Raw genomic sequence first — 15,174 nt, 5'->3', positions numbered from 1 at the left:
TTCATGTTATTGGAAGTAGAATTACTATGATGGAGTCATAATCATTCACTGAACCAATTAAGTTGTTGATCACATGAAGTCAAATTCTAATGTTTCCGCCATTAGAATGATCATGTATGCCAACAGACGCACGTGCCATGATGTGATATATGCTGAGAGCACAATATGTCAATTAAAAGGATAATTCCCACATTATGGCTTGTGAAAGCCTTAAAGAACATCCTTGAGATTCTTGAGAAGAATTAAGGAATCGTTCAAATGTTTGGATAACAAACTAAGTTAGGTGTTGAAGGGTTGCACAAACTTTAGTTTCCAAGCTTAAAGGTATTTGTTGAAATCCTAGGATGACCTATTGACTAAGGAGTAAGAGAATAAGAAAGGTGTTTTAGTTTCGCGCATTGCAAATTCTACAAAAGGATTCTAAGTAAATTGTGATAAAATGGTCAACGAAGGGATTAAGGGTGAATCCCTCAACAAATGATTTTGTCACAAGTTATGTGATAACAGTGGGAGCTTCTTTCAAGTTAAAGAGCTCAGGTCTAGTAAGAAGTAAAGATTAGAAGATATGAAGTAGTAATAGTGTATTGACTATTCATATGTGATAATCGCATTTATCGTTTGAGTTTCATTAAACTCACCCGTTACCTTGTCGTATCCGAATAGGTTGTAGAGACAAATTGAACCCCATTAAAGTGAACTGGATTGACATGGTATTCACCCCTAGTTACTTATATGAGGTGACGTCTCGATGACTAGAGTGTGATGCGATTGATGGCAAGTTGAAGTGCCATAGAGTCATATGGGATGACTATTCGATCACATAGGCAGACTGTATGGAACACTCTGTCGGGCAGTGACCGCTTATAGAGTTCTGGGAATTCATAAAGCCTGGTCGTGGCAAGGGCTACTATAGTATTCTTATGAGTCAATTCTTTTGACTAGAGACTATTCGCACAAGTTGGCACAACTTCTGATTAGCTTTTATTTATACTCTACGATTTCGTAAATGAGGTCAAACTGGGTATATTTTGGGTTATGATGGACAGTGGCTAAACGAAGGGAATAGGGCGATAGGAATTGTCCACCCCTTGTCAGGGTTGTTTGAAATCTCAAGGCCACTCGAGGAGTAGTTAACTGGAAATGCGTGGCCATGCTCGGAAGGTATCTATGATAGATAATTCCGGTCAGACAGTTAATATCCAGATCGAGAAAACCACTCAAGATATAATCGGATTTAAGTACGACCTGCAAGACACCTTGCATTGAGTGGGAGATTGTAATAGGACAAGAGAATTGGTGACGCACACTTGTCGAGGACAAGTGGGAGATTGTTGGGAAATGTGTCCTCAACAATAGTGCGATCACATGATTTAAATATCATTATTAAATCCCATACTAAGAATACGTGAGGGATGATTCTTTATATCGTCGACTGACCGTCATTAATCGGTAATGATTGGCTAACTAGAGTTTGACATTACTGTCGTGTGATGGTGGTGGCCAGTTGATCCCTTTAGGTCACACCTATAGGATGAGGCCCAAATAGATATTTAATTAATTGTATGCGATACAGATTAATTAATTCCTTAATTATGGGAGTGCAATTTTACGTCTTATTGTAATGTGATTAAATAAGATTTAATTTAGTAATTAAGTGTTAAATTACTAAATTAGTTGAGGTTTTAATATAAGTTTTGAGGTAGAGGTAATTAGTTATTTAAGGTTACAAGAAGTTGTAATTTTAACTAACTAGTAGTTAAGGGACCTATTATATATTGAAATAATCTATACTAAATTATAAAACAAGAACCACTCCACACTAATTTTCCCGCTCAACTAAAAACACTACTCAACCCTATTTATAAAAGAAAAATCTCCATCCAAAGTTTTAGCCGTCGCCTTCCTCATGTATGATGTATCCAGTAGCTAAACCAAATTTCTACCATTCACGGTGAAGTTGAGGTTGATAATTTATTTCATTCACCAATCTTCTATCCTTCTAAAGTTACATCCAAGTGTAATTATCTATCGAAGAAGATGGATTATTAATTGATGTTGATAAATTCGGTTCTGATTAATTGTTTTGCCCAAAATCAAAGGTAATGCTCTATTTCCGGTAAATTCACTACTTACCTTTTAAATTCGATAAACTATAATCGCTTACAAAATTGAGTATATTAATGTTAATTACATTCTAATTTTTGGATTTGGATGTAGGTTTGATTATTTAGTCCCATGATGATAGCATAATTGAGGCTATGATTTTGATTGAGATTACATAAGGTTAGTTAGCCTTCGAAGTTATCTGATTTTATTGCATATTCAAGAAATGATTTTGAATATGGTTCTCCGACATTTTATCATTTTAATGTTTCCTATGTTTTTTGAAATTTAATTCTACAAAATATATCTACAGATAGTCTGCCATTTCAATTCTTACCTTTGAGAAAAGTTTCATGCGAAAATGAACAAATTACACAATAGAGTTAATCTATGGAATTTTTGCAAATCTAAGGTTTGATAGTAGTGATACTGTGAAATATTGCTTTCCATTGAGATTTTGATACTGTGAAATATTGCTTTCCATTGAGATTTTGATAATAATGACAGTGTGATGTAATCAATTAAGATTTTGATAATAGTGAGTGTGTGAAATAATATCAACTGATTTTGCTTTCCATTTTGATCTTTTAGAAGCTAGCAATCTCAAACTTTCACTGTAATCAAAGGAAGCGGTTACTACGCGAACTGTGTTGTTAATAAGAATGGTTGGCATGGCTCCTGTGGCATGATTAAAATAATTTTATGTGGGCTTCCATATGATTTATGTGTTAATGATTTCAGGTAATTTAAAAAGATGAACTATACAAAATGCTCCTTCTCTTGAGCTATGATAGGCTTCTCTACACCATTTGCTCTTTTAGGGTGTGTTTGGATTGAGGGATTTGGAGGGAAAGGAAAGGAAGGAAGAGTAGGAGATTTAAAATCCCTTATTTGGATAGCAAATAAGGAGGGAGGAAATGGAGGGGGAGAGAACTTGAGGGATCCATTTTCCCCCTTCCAAGGCAAAGCAAAATCTCTCCATAATAGGAAAGATTTGGAGGGAAATTGTATCTTAACACCCACACCTCATTCGACCTCCCCGTCCCTTCCCTCCATTTCTCTTCCCTCCTTCTCCCTCCCCTCCCTTTCCCTCATTTGTTGCTATCCAAACACACAATTAAAGTATTTTTGCATATCAAATAAGTATTATTCTTGAAATGTTAGAGTTAAGTCTCTTTTTTGTATTAGCTCAATAGATGAATATGTCAAATGTTTAAGTTGAATATTTATTATATAGAGGGGAGAATGGTCTGTGAGGATAAAATGGTGTGACAACAAATATTCTTAGAAGTAGATATAGATACACCATTTTGCACTAGCTAGCTTAGTTCGTGGTATAGCCACGAGGAGTACACATGACCTATGTTCGAATCTCACACGAAAAAAATTTCATACACAACTTTGTACTACAGATATCCTTACTAACCTTTGTGTTTTATACCATTGTAGATTTATTGGGATTTCGGTTCTTAAAATAGTGATTAGATTTGGGAATTGGTATGTAAGTATCCAACATTAATTTTCTGATGCATCTTTTATGATTAGATTTTACCAAATTATACACCGTTTTATGAAACACGTCAGCTCATGGATGAAAAAGTTTCCGCCTAATAGATCCGTCTTAACATTGAAACGGCCAAATATCATCCCACTTGAGTATATAGGACAAATGTTTTACCATAATAATACTACTTCCTAAACAATACAGTGAACTCAAGAGTCAAACTTTCATACCTCTGCCTCTCCTATTTTTCCACTCCAAATATCTTATCTTAATCTTTCATCTTTTTTCCCTGCTTTCTCTTGCATTTATAATTTACACATACTTCGTAGTCTTTAGCTTTATGGATTTGGGACGGACGGAGTATTCTATTTCTATTCTTTTTACCCTAGCCTATGTAACTTCCGTTCTTAATGTGGATTATAAGATTTAATTAACTATATTCCTCAATAACAATGCTTGATCATCTTTAATGAGTAGCTCTGCAATCGAACTAATTAAGCATCCTGTTTATGCATCTCTATAGTATGATAATTTTGTTGCAATTGTCATGTTCTATCTATTAGTCTTTATCTTTGTAGGATAAGTGTCCAATTCTCCATTACTCTCCTTACGACTTACTTTTGCACTCAACTATAGATGGACGTCTTTAAAAAGAGTGACAATACTAACTGGGTTATGTGTGGGATTATTAAGGGAAAGTTTTGTTCAATATAAGTTTTATATATCTGCAAATTCTATTAGACTTTATACTTTTAAAATTTTTTGGGAACATCTTTATCTTATCATGCAAAAATGCAGATTTAGTGACACCATATACGAATTTCACATAGTGATTTAATTAACATTTTACAGATTTTGTTTTGTCGAATTTTTCCTAATGCTTTATTACTACACATTTTTAATAAGACATTATTTCAAGAGCTTATTTTTATTAAGAGAATTAAACACTTCATGTCGCAATTTTGCAGCTTGCGCTTATTTCTTTGGCAATTATACAGTCGGTTCATAGTTTAGCCCGGTTTAGGCCATGGAAATGTTCAAGATTTCCTTCTTTTATGATTTTTTAGAACATTCAATACTAATGCCAGATTGCTAGCTATACACAACAATGGTGGGACAAATTCATGCGCATCCTGTTTAAGTTGATTCATCAATACTCTCAGGGCCCAGGGGTCAAGGATGAGTTTGAGTTCAGTTAATATCAGTCCCAGAGTTATTTTTTGGCCTATTCCATGTAATTTAATGATTATATTTGGGTGTCATTAGATGATGTCTTATTGTGTAAAATATCCTTAATAGCATAATTTATCAACTGTAATGAAGAAATTTGCCGCTTGTGCAGCGCTTAGAGAACTACTCTTGCCGTCTTACTTTTATATTTTTATAGGGGTGTTTTAATCTAATATGAAACAAATGATTCGAACGCAGTGAGTATTTTCTTAATCCATTCAAGTTTCTTGAACAAGCACCAGATGTAATTTTTGCAAATACGTTGCTAAAGATATTTACCGCATAAAAGTCGTGTTGGCAAACGTGATAAAGCAAACAAGTAAAGTGGAGTTGAATGAAGGGAGTAGTATTTTACATGTACCGTCATTGACATCTAGGGAATACAATATTTCATTGTTCCATACATACTTATATCTAAGTCCTTGAAATTTCTCAAGAATAATTTAGAAACTAAATTAAAATACTGTTTTATATATACCCGTGCTACTTTGCACGGGTTTTAAACTAGTGGTAGTATACTACTCAAAAAGTGGAATGTATATTATATTATTAATTGTAATATTTAAGTGTTAAATGATTACATTAATAATTAATTATGTAAGATAGTTAAACATATGACTTATAAGCATTTGTGGGACAAATGACAAAAGGAAAAAATGGACCAAAATGGGTCCAATATTTCGGCCAAATGAAGAGACAAAAGATGCTCTTTTGTCTTTTGTTTGTGTTGGTTATAGTGTGATTGTGACATATCAAACAAGCCTTTTCATACTACTTCTTACACCTATGCTCCCTACACTCTACCTACACTTTACAAGAGAGTAAAAACAAAAGCAATAAGATTCCCTTCAAGGGAAGAGGCCACCGGTTTTTCGGCCATAAAAGAGAGCATTAGTTGCTCATTTTTGAGTTAGTGCTTTTGCTTATTTATCTCTCTCTTTTTCCCGCACATGCAATTGCCAAAAAAACTCTCACAAATACTAATACATTCAATCTATTACTAGAGGTAGTAATACTAAAAATATTAGTATTATTAAGGTTACATTTCTACTACATATCTAGTTAATATTAGTAGGAATTTTTGGGATTAATCTTGGGTGTAACTTATTGGAGTGTCTTCTATAGTTGGAGTCTTAGGAGGATCATCCATCATATTAGCTCAAGAACAAGTGAAGGAAGGTGACCTTACTTGTGCCCACATTTTCGAACCATATATCAATGTGAGGAACATTGTTTTTCTTATAAATCTTTCATTTTGTTATGCATGCACTAAATCTAATTTGTTCACTATTAGAGGAGTCTAATAATAGGTATATGAACCTAACAATGGGAAGATGTTCCCGTGAAAATTGGAAAACTCTTCATCCTGGTGGATTTCGTTATTATTGACATGGAAGAAGACTCCAACATTCCTATTATATTAGGAAGACCTTTCTTGCACACCGCGGGAGCGGTGATCGATGTGAAGAATGGAGAGCTCACCCTTGATGTGGGAGATGAAACCATCACTTTCAATCTTGACAAGACCATGAGAGCTCCCCGATTGCATGAGCCATGTTTTATGGTTGATCACTATAGTCGGAAGGATGATAGGAAGACGTTGGAATTTCAATGGAAAAAGAAAGTGGATGATGCTCCATCAAAAGAGCAAGGAAATAGCAACAATGAGGGCTTGAAAAGCTCACCCGTGACAAGTGAAGAAGATGGCCTCATTGGCCAAGACAAGAAAAAAGGAGAGTTGTCTCCATCAACTCAAGAAATGTTTAATGATCAAGTAGACGAAGTTTGCGGTCTTTGGGATGATGAGTTTGAAGGGATATTCAATCCCTACATTGGTAATGCTATGAATAAGACCATCATGGAGAACTACAAGTGCAAAAATCTATTGAGGACCTTTATCATGATAATGGGCAAGCTTTCGACTACTTCTTTAAGGTGTTGAGTAACATCAACAACACCTTGAACATGCCCCCTTGACATCTCACATTGGATGAGAGTTTGGTGAAGTCCTCCCTAAACCACCAGTTGTAAATATTCTAACTGCCTAACTTGCATTTCAATTATTACATTCTATTTTTTGTCATTTTTGGATTTATATTTTTGTGCTTTGATCAAGATATTCATCATTTTAAGAAAAGTGAGGGAGGGACTTATGATTTTATTGATGTGTAGTGCTTTACCTTAGTGTGGGGATAGCAATTGCCTAGGCTATTCATGCCTTTGTAGTGCCCCTACAATGAAGAAGACGAGAATTGAAGAATGAAAATGACACGAGTTACGAAGTACCCACGGATGGACCTGAATCCGAGTGGTCAAGAAAAAAACCGAGCGGCCAAATGGATAATCCGCTCGTCCTGAAGAACTCGAGCGTCCAAAGTCACCAGACGCTCGTCTGGTAGAGCTGCAGAATACAAAAATCCGGTCTGGAAAAGAATCCGAGCGTCTCAGCTGAGAATCCGCTCGTCTCATTTTGGACGGTCGTCCTTCAAAAAAGACGCTCGTCTTTTTGCTGCAAAAATCCTGGGATTTTCTCTGTAAAGGAATCCGAGCGTCAACCCAGAAAGATGCTCGTCCCTCCACAAAGAATCCGTTCGTCTTTCTAGAAAGACGCTTGTCCTGTGGCGTCTTTTCCTGAGCCAAACACTGAAGAATCCGAGCGTCCCGACACCTGGTCCGCTCGTCCTCCACTGCATTTTCAAAACTAACAGGTGTTTTAAAACCCTTTTTCTCCTATTCATTCTCATTTCTTCAACATATAAACACTACCCAAAACCTAAAAACCCCAAAACCCTCATCCTCTCCATCAACAAAATCAAATTTCCTCAACCAAATCAAATCCAAACTTCCTCACAACAAAAATTAATCACTCCTTTTGCAACAACAAGTAATTCAAACACCAAAATCTTCAACTTTTGAGTCGATTTTCAGGATACAAAGCAACATTCATTCATCCTAAATTGATTTGGGTATCACTAAAAATTGAAGATTTTAATCTTTCATTGGTGTAATCAAGCAAAGGATAATGACATGAACTAAAGGAGGCAACAAGGCACCCCAAAAGAAGACACTTTCCAAAAGGCAACTAGCACTTCAAGCAAAACAATTGTCAAAGGCATTGGTAGTCCATGAGGCAAGGTTGGAGATTCAACAACAAGATCCCCCTATGGAAGCTACAACATCAACAACTTCGGTCATTGAATAATTATCCAATTATCCAGAGGTAACTTCACTTCCGACTGTCATAAGGAGAAATTCATTCTCTTTGCTAAGAAAACCATCATGCCTACTAAGTTTATTTGTGAAGATGCATTGTCAAAATTGGGTGTTCTTGAACAAACCAAAACCTTGTTTGAGTCTATGGGATTGGGTAAATTGTTTACAATGAAATAATTGACATACCCCTCCCTCACCTTGGAATTTCTAAGTTCTTTAAAAGTCACAAGGGTGGAGACTCGAACCAACATCGAGTTTCGTCTTGAAAATATTGATAGACGCATAACTTATGGAGAGTTGGGTAAGATATTAGGCCTTAGTGATAACCCGGAATATACAAAGACTCTTATAAAGTATGACCCCGCTCCTCTTTGGATGGCAATTTCCGAAAAGAAATTCATACGCTTTCATGATTGTCGTGCTCTCTTAGTTCACCATCCGGGCATTAGAGTATGGCATAAGGTCATTGGGAATACTATGATAGCTAGAAATGGCACAAGTCATCTTACCAAACTCGATTGTATTCTTCTTGAGTCGGCCTTGAACATTGGGAGGGAATTTACCAAGCCATACAATGCTCTAAGACTTTTGGTTGAACGATGGCTTAATGTCGATTGTGGCAAAGAAGGCACTGCCTTTATTGTCAATGGAGGACTAGTTACCCATTTGGCTAAGTATTTTAACCGGGATTTCAACAAAAACATCACTTATGTGCCGGTTAAAGGAGGCCATCTTGTTGATATGGACACCATGATTCAAAAGTTCAAGTGGGTCAAGCACGACATTCTTGACAACAAATATGGGTGGTTAACAAATGAAGCTAGATCCTTCACCTTTCCTTCCAAAATTTGCCGATTGAATGTTCACCGACCGAACTACCTTCTCCCACTCTCCGAAGAGACCGAGTATAGCATTCAACAACAAAGGGGCCAAATTGCCGAGCCCTCCTCCTCCATTATGACCCCACCTTACCCATTTGAATACCACGAGTTCAAACCCAAGGATGTCAAAGTGGGAAATGATTACTTGACACTACTCATGAGGGAAATGCATAAGCAAGCTTACAATGATAGAGTGGATGCTTAGAAGGCCCAATATCCGCCCCTCCTACATCTGGCTAGGCAAGGACTTCTTGATCCGTCTTGTCCTTTGCCTAATTGGGAGGATAGGGAAGTATTCTTTCCTAGCATTCCTAGTGGTGGTAGACCGGGTGGAGAGGGGATGGTTGTTGAAGAGGGTGGTGACCAAGAACGAGGAGAAGAAGAAGAGGTTCAAGAAGAAGAAGTCCAAGAGGAGGAAGAGGAAAGTGAAGAAGAACAAGCAAGTGAAAGTGAGGATGGACATGATTCCACATCTATGGAGGTTGATGATGCCTTAAGAGAGGAAGATGATGAAGATGATGATGATGATACGATGGGTGAGGATTAGCAAACTTTGGAGGCTCCTACATTGTTACACCTCCCTTATGGTTTGTCTACTTCTCTTGTTTTTATTTTATCTTGATCATTTTGTGAAGTCCTAGCAACATTGGAGGACTAACACCTTGGCTTCATTAAGGTGTTCATTATTATTGTTCCCGACTTGTAAAATCCAAAATGACAATCTTCAGTTTCATGCATTGCATTCCATGTGCATAAACTCCCCTGAAATTCATGACATTAGAAATAATGTCTATTTTATTTTGGGGAAGTCTATGCATATGAAATGGGAGCTAATTTAAATTATGCTCTCCACCATAACAAAAACACATGCATCATGTAGTGTAGCTTAGTATAGTTTGCATTTAGTTTAGAAATCTTGCATATTCATTGCATAAATTCCTATCGTATTGGCCATTGAGGACAATGCCCATACTAGTGTGGGGATGGGAAATTCTAACTTGACTTTTATTCAAAATCCAAAAAAAAAATCAAAAATTTTGAAAAATTCAAAAAAATTGAAAAATTGAAAATCCAAAAACAAGTTCATTTCCTTTGTAGTATAATTTTGTATATATTGTGTTTGTTTATCCTTGTTCACATTGATTGACTACGCCACATCCGAGACATGAGGATATTCAAGACCGCATGGTATGATCTTTCCAATCTCCTTTTTCCTCTTTATGTTAATGATTATGTGGCTTTATTTTGATTGATGCGGTATAAACAATGTGAATTTAGGACTTGCATGTAGATTATTTGGCATATTAGTTGGTAAAAGTATATGCATTAGGATGTATAAATGTTAGTTGCATCATGGCATGTAGTTGCATTTAGGAAAAATTTTGCGAGACCGTCTATTTGGGAAGCTTGACAAGTGTATATAGGCCCTAGTAGATGCTTTTTCTTCTTAAGACTTTGCTTGTTAGAAAACTTGTAAAACACCCTAGGATGTGTCATGCTAGTTACCTTTGACCCATGGATTAAGGCCTAGTCAAGAGTACCTTGTGGTGTGATAAGTCCTTGGCTACCGATTATTCCAAGGTGACCCTTGAAACCATGCAACCATCATTCATCCAAGTTCTACCATACATTTTGTCATCAAAGGGAATGGGCACACAAATTATTCAAATTTGAGTTCAAGAAATGAAATTAAAAGCCAAAAAGTTTGCAAAATGTATCAAAAGAAGAGAGGAGCAAAAATAGACTCCTATGCTTCAAATATAAGACACCCTCGTTACTGATTGGGGTGACTTTGAAAATGTTCAAAAGAAAATGCAAAAGTTGAAAGTTGTCAAGTATTGAAAAGCCAAACATCAAAAGAAATGGCAAAAAGAAAGTGTTCTCAAATGTTAATGCCACAAAAATTGGGGGGAAAAACCACAACAAAAGCAAACTCCCACATGAAACCCAAATACTATTGATCCCTTTATCCATCGTATCTATTTTTGTGCATGGTAGAGAGGGGACGACCATTCTTCTTGTCTAGGAAAGAAGGGGAATTCCGCGATCCTCTAGTGTTTCTAACACCATAGAGAGGTTACTATTGACAAAAGCATTTGATGATTGAGGACAAAGGTACCCTAGCTTGACACAACTTGCAGGTGATTTATTGGTATCCTTCTAGGCTTAGTAGTTTGAAGAAACCATATCTATGAAGGAGTGTGTACCCTTGAATTACTTCCCCTTTAGATAATTTCCGCCACTTAGATGAGGAAAGTGGCTATTATTTTTGTAGATGCATCCATTACTTGATTTTGTGTGCTTTAATGATTGGATGTGTCGCCATTTTGGCAAGACCCACCTTGCCTTGCAAGAAGGCATCCTACCTCATGGTTGTCTTGTTGTGAGTTGAAGGGGCGGAGTGAGACCCGCTAATTGCCTCATATCGGCTATATTAATAGGATAGTTTAAACATGGGTCCTGGTTTTGTCACCTCTTTACTCGGGACGAGGAAAGGTTCGGTTTGGGGATATTTGATGTGATCAATATTTGAGCATATTTAGTCCCCCGAATTAGCCTCGTTCCTATGCTTTTTAGTGCATAATTGGGTCATTTACTATCTTTAGTCCTTTCTTTTGTATATTCTTTGAGGTTTTGTTTCCTTTGTAGGAGAGGAGTGCAAACCTTGCATTTTCATGGCAAAATAGAGCTAAATTGATCGAATCTAATGACCAAGCATCAAAGAGAAGACAAGAGTAGAAGGCCTTTCTACATAATGTAGTAGATGGGCAATGATGAAAAAGATCCTTGAATCCCCGACAAGATCCCGGAGGATTGTTGAAAGAAGAAAAGAAGAAATGGAAGCTGAGCTAAGATCCGCTCGTCATACCCCTCGGGGCGCCCGTCCAGATGCTCCCCAGGACGCTCGTCCAAGCTGCCAGGCCGCTCGTCCAGAAGCTCCCCAATCTGCTCGTCCCGACCCTTGGACGCTCAGATTATCCTCCAGAGAACACCCCCCCTTTTTTCTTCATTCGAGATGCGCATATTTTTGAAAGACTAGCTAAAAGGAGACCCGCATTTTTTCTTGAGAGGAGCAATTCCTCAAGGACTTAATCATCATTTAAGCCCTTAGTAACCCTAATTTGTGCACCTAATCCCCACTATATATACCCCATTAGTCTAATTAGATTATCATGTTCTTATTATCAATCTTTAGTGTAGTTTATATTATTCTAATCTCTCTTTAATCTTGTATTCAACTTCTAATCAGGTATTAATACAAATCTCATTTCCTTAATTTCTCTATTGTTCATCTTTTATTTTGCGTAATTGAAGATTATTTGGGTTTATTGGGAGATTGACAACCTTCCATCAATCATCAAGTACTTCTATTATTCTTTGCATTATTATTTTGGAATCATCATTAGGTATAATTCTCTTAATCCCTTTTTAATGATTGTTAATCATCTTCATTTATTCATCATGTTTTGCTTTGTTAATATGATTGACAACCTTGTTAACATGTTAAACATGATAATGAGTGAGTAGTTTCCTTAAATAGGGTTAATGGGGAATTAGGGGAAACCAAAATGGGGGATGATTCATGCTTAATTTAATATGTTTTCATAATTTATTTGCTTTCTTCTTGTGATCTCAACTTATGCACATGTTATGTTTGATGAAATGCGAGCCTATGAATCCTTGCATTTTTTACCCATCACTTACCTTTTCAATGACATTTGTAAGACATAAACCAACTGGAGTCTCATTAGACCATGCATATAGTAGAGTAGGGAGGATTAAGTCGACTTGTAGGTTTTGTACAATCTAATCGATTCGGCTCCGGGACCCAAACCTTCCTAGGATTGTAAGATATAAACCAACTCGATCCTATCACAACAATAATTGCTTCCTTATAATTTGAGAATATGTTTGTATGATCAATTCCCATGAATCCGCTATGAACCCATGACACCCTAGTGCTTTTAATCAATTGTTTACATCTCATTTTAGTCATCTTGCTTGTTTACTTTTATTGTTATTTAGTTTAGTGATCTTCTTATCTCAACCCAAATTGTGACACCCCTAGACACCACTACTTGCAATCGAAAATCCTACATCAATACCCGTCCCTTGGGATCCGACCTTTGCTTACCTCTTTACTAGTATTAGAGTTGTTTTTGAAGTTATAAATATTGTTTTTGTCTAGGTCTTCCTAATGACAATTAACCGAAATCTAAGCTAAGAAAGCGATCGACCAGATCTTCTTCATCATCGCCCATCTACTACATTATTTACATAGGCCTTCTAGTCTTGTCTTCACTTTGATGCTTGGTCATTAGATTCGATCAATTTAGCTCCATTTTGCCATGAAAATGCAAGGTTTGCACTCCTCTCCTAACAAGGAAAAAAAACCTCAAAGAATATGCAAAACAAAGGACTAAAGATTGTAAATGACCCAATTATGCACTAAAAAGAATAGGAACGAGGCTAATTCGGGGACTAAATATGCTCAAATATTGGTCACATCAAATATCCCCAAACCGAACCTTTGCTCGTCCTGAGTAAAGAGGTGACAAAACTAGGACCCTTATTTAAACTAACCTACTCATATAAGTGATATGAGATAATTAGCGGGTCTCACTTAGCCCCTTCAACTCACAACAAGACAACCATGAGGTAGGATGTCTTCTTGCAAGGCAAGGTCGGGATTGCCAAAATGGCGACACATCCAAGCATTAAAGCACACAAAATCAAGTAATGGATGCATCTACAAAAGAATAGCCACTTTCCTCATCTAAGTGGCGGAAATTATCTTAAGGTGAAGCAATTCAAGGGTTCACACTCCTTCATAGATATGATTTCTTCAAATTACTAAGCCTAGAAGGATACCAATAAATCACCTCGAAGTTGTGTCAAGCTAGGGTACCTTTGTCCTCAATCGTTAAATGCTTTCATCAAGAGTAGACTCCCTATGGTGTTAGAAACACTGGAGGATCGCAGAATTCCCCTTCTTGCCTAGACAAGAAGAAGGGTCATCCCCTCTCTACCATGCACAAAAGTGGATACGATGGAAAAGGGATCAACAGTATTTGAGTTTCATTTTGGGAGTTTGCTTTTGTTGTTGTTTTTCCCCCCCAATTTTTTGTGGCATTTGACATTTTGAGAACATTTCTTTGCCATTTCTTTGATGTTTGGCATTTCAACACTTGACAATTTCAACTTTTTCTTGCATTTCTTTTTGAACATTTTCAAAGTCATCCCATTTGTAGTGAGGGTGCTTAGTGTAACACCCCCATACTCCAAGTGCCTTACCAGGACCACTCAGGTATAAGGGTACTACCATCTCGGTTGCCCGAGGTACTGAATATCATAAGACAATAAATAAACGTACTTTTAAAGTAATTATAGATTAAGTGATTACATGTTCAAACCAAAACTAATAAAAGGAATTACAAGGTTCTCATACGGTCTACAGCTAAAACTATCAAAGCTACTAGACTTCGTCGACACAAAGCGGAAGACTTCTAACCGCCACGTGATGACTCATCCCGGCTATCCCATACGCGTCATATCACACTGCTCAATAATCGCTCACCACCCCGAATGGATCACCACGTTTTTAAAACATTTAAACGGGTCAAGATTACTAATCACACAATTCAACACATATATCAACAATAAGATAAAAGATGCCTTAACGTCACACACACACAACCAACCAAGTCCAATCATCTCAATCATTGATCGTCCTTTGGACTGCCGCTGCCCGGTGGGGGACCGCATGCCGTTCCCACCTAAGCCCCGCTCATCATACCGAGCGATAACCCCGTCCATTAATGTGCACATCCCCTTCCGTGGCGGGTTCCACGAAGGGCGAAACTAGGGCGTGAAGTCACTCCCGCAAGTGACTCCACTCAACCGAGAACGCATCTCGAGAACCATAGACAACCAATCACAATCACAATCACGGTAGTCACAATACAATTACTATATCAAACAATCAATCTCAACACATCAACAGTCATCCCATTATGGGACTAATATTTGAGTAGGAAATCCTACCCGAAAGCACAATGTGATCAGACCAGTATCAACATTTGTATCAAAACGGCTCCTCTACGAATTCTCCTCCTATCATACATCACATAAAGACTACACATCACAAACTACACACCAAAACCCCAATTCCTAAATTAGGGTTTAACCAATCTTAACAAAACATTATAAAAACTATATTAAAAGCTTACCCTCGACGCAAGG

At 37.1% G+C, this 15,174-nt stretch overlaps 1 long non-coding RNA gene across 1 annotated transcript; it reads left to right on the top strand.

Annotated features, from left to right (window-relative positions):
- The first annotated feature begins 1,872 nt into the window (after nt 1–1,872).
- On the top strand, nt 1,873–4,942 carry LOC141633815 (uncharacterized). The gene is made up of 3 exons (XR_012538568.1): nt 1,873–2,099; nt 2,218–2,283; nt 4,576–4,942. It is a non-coding gene; the product is annotated as an uncharacterized LOC141633815 (long non-coding RNA).
- The last annotated feature ends 10,232 nt before the right edge of the window (nt 4,943–15,174 follow it).

Source organism: Silene latifolia, chromosome Y (assembly GCF_048544455.1).
Source record: "Silene latifolia isolate original U9 population chromosome Y, ASM4854445v1, whole genome shotgun sequence".
NCBI lineage: Eukaryota > Viridiplantae > Streptophyta > Magnoliopsida > Caryophyllales > Caryophyllaceae > Silene > Silene latifolia.
The sequence above is the reverse complement of the archived record's forward strand: the minus strand, read 5'-3'. Positions and strand labels throughout refer to the sequence as shown.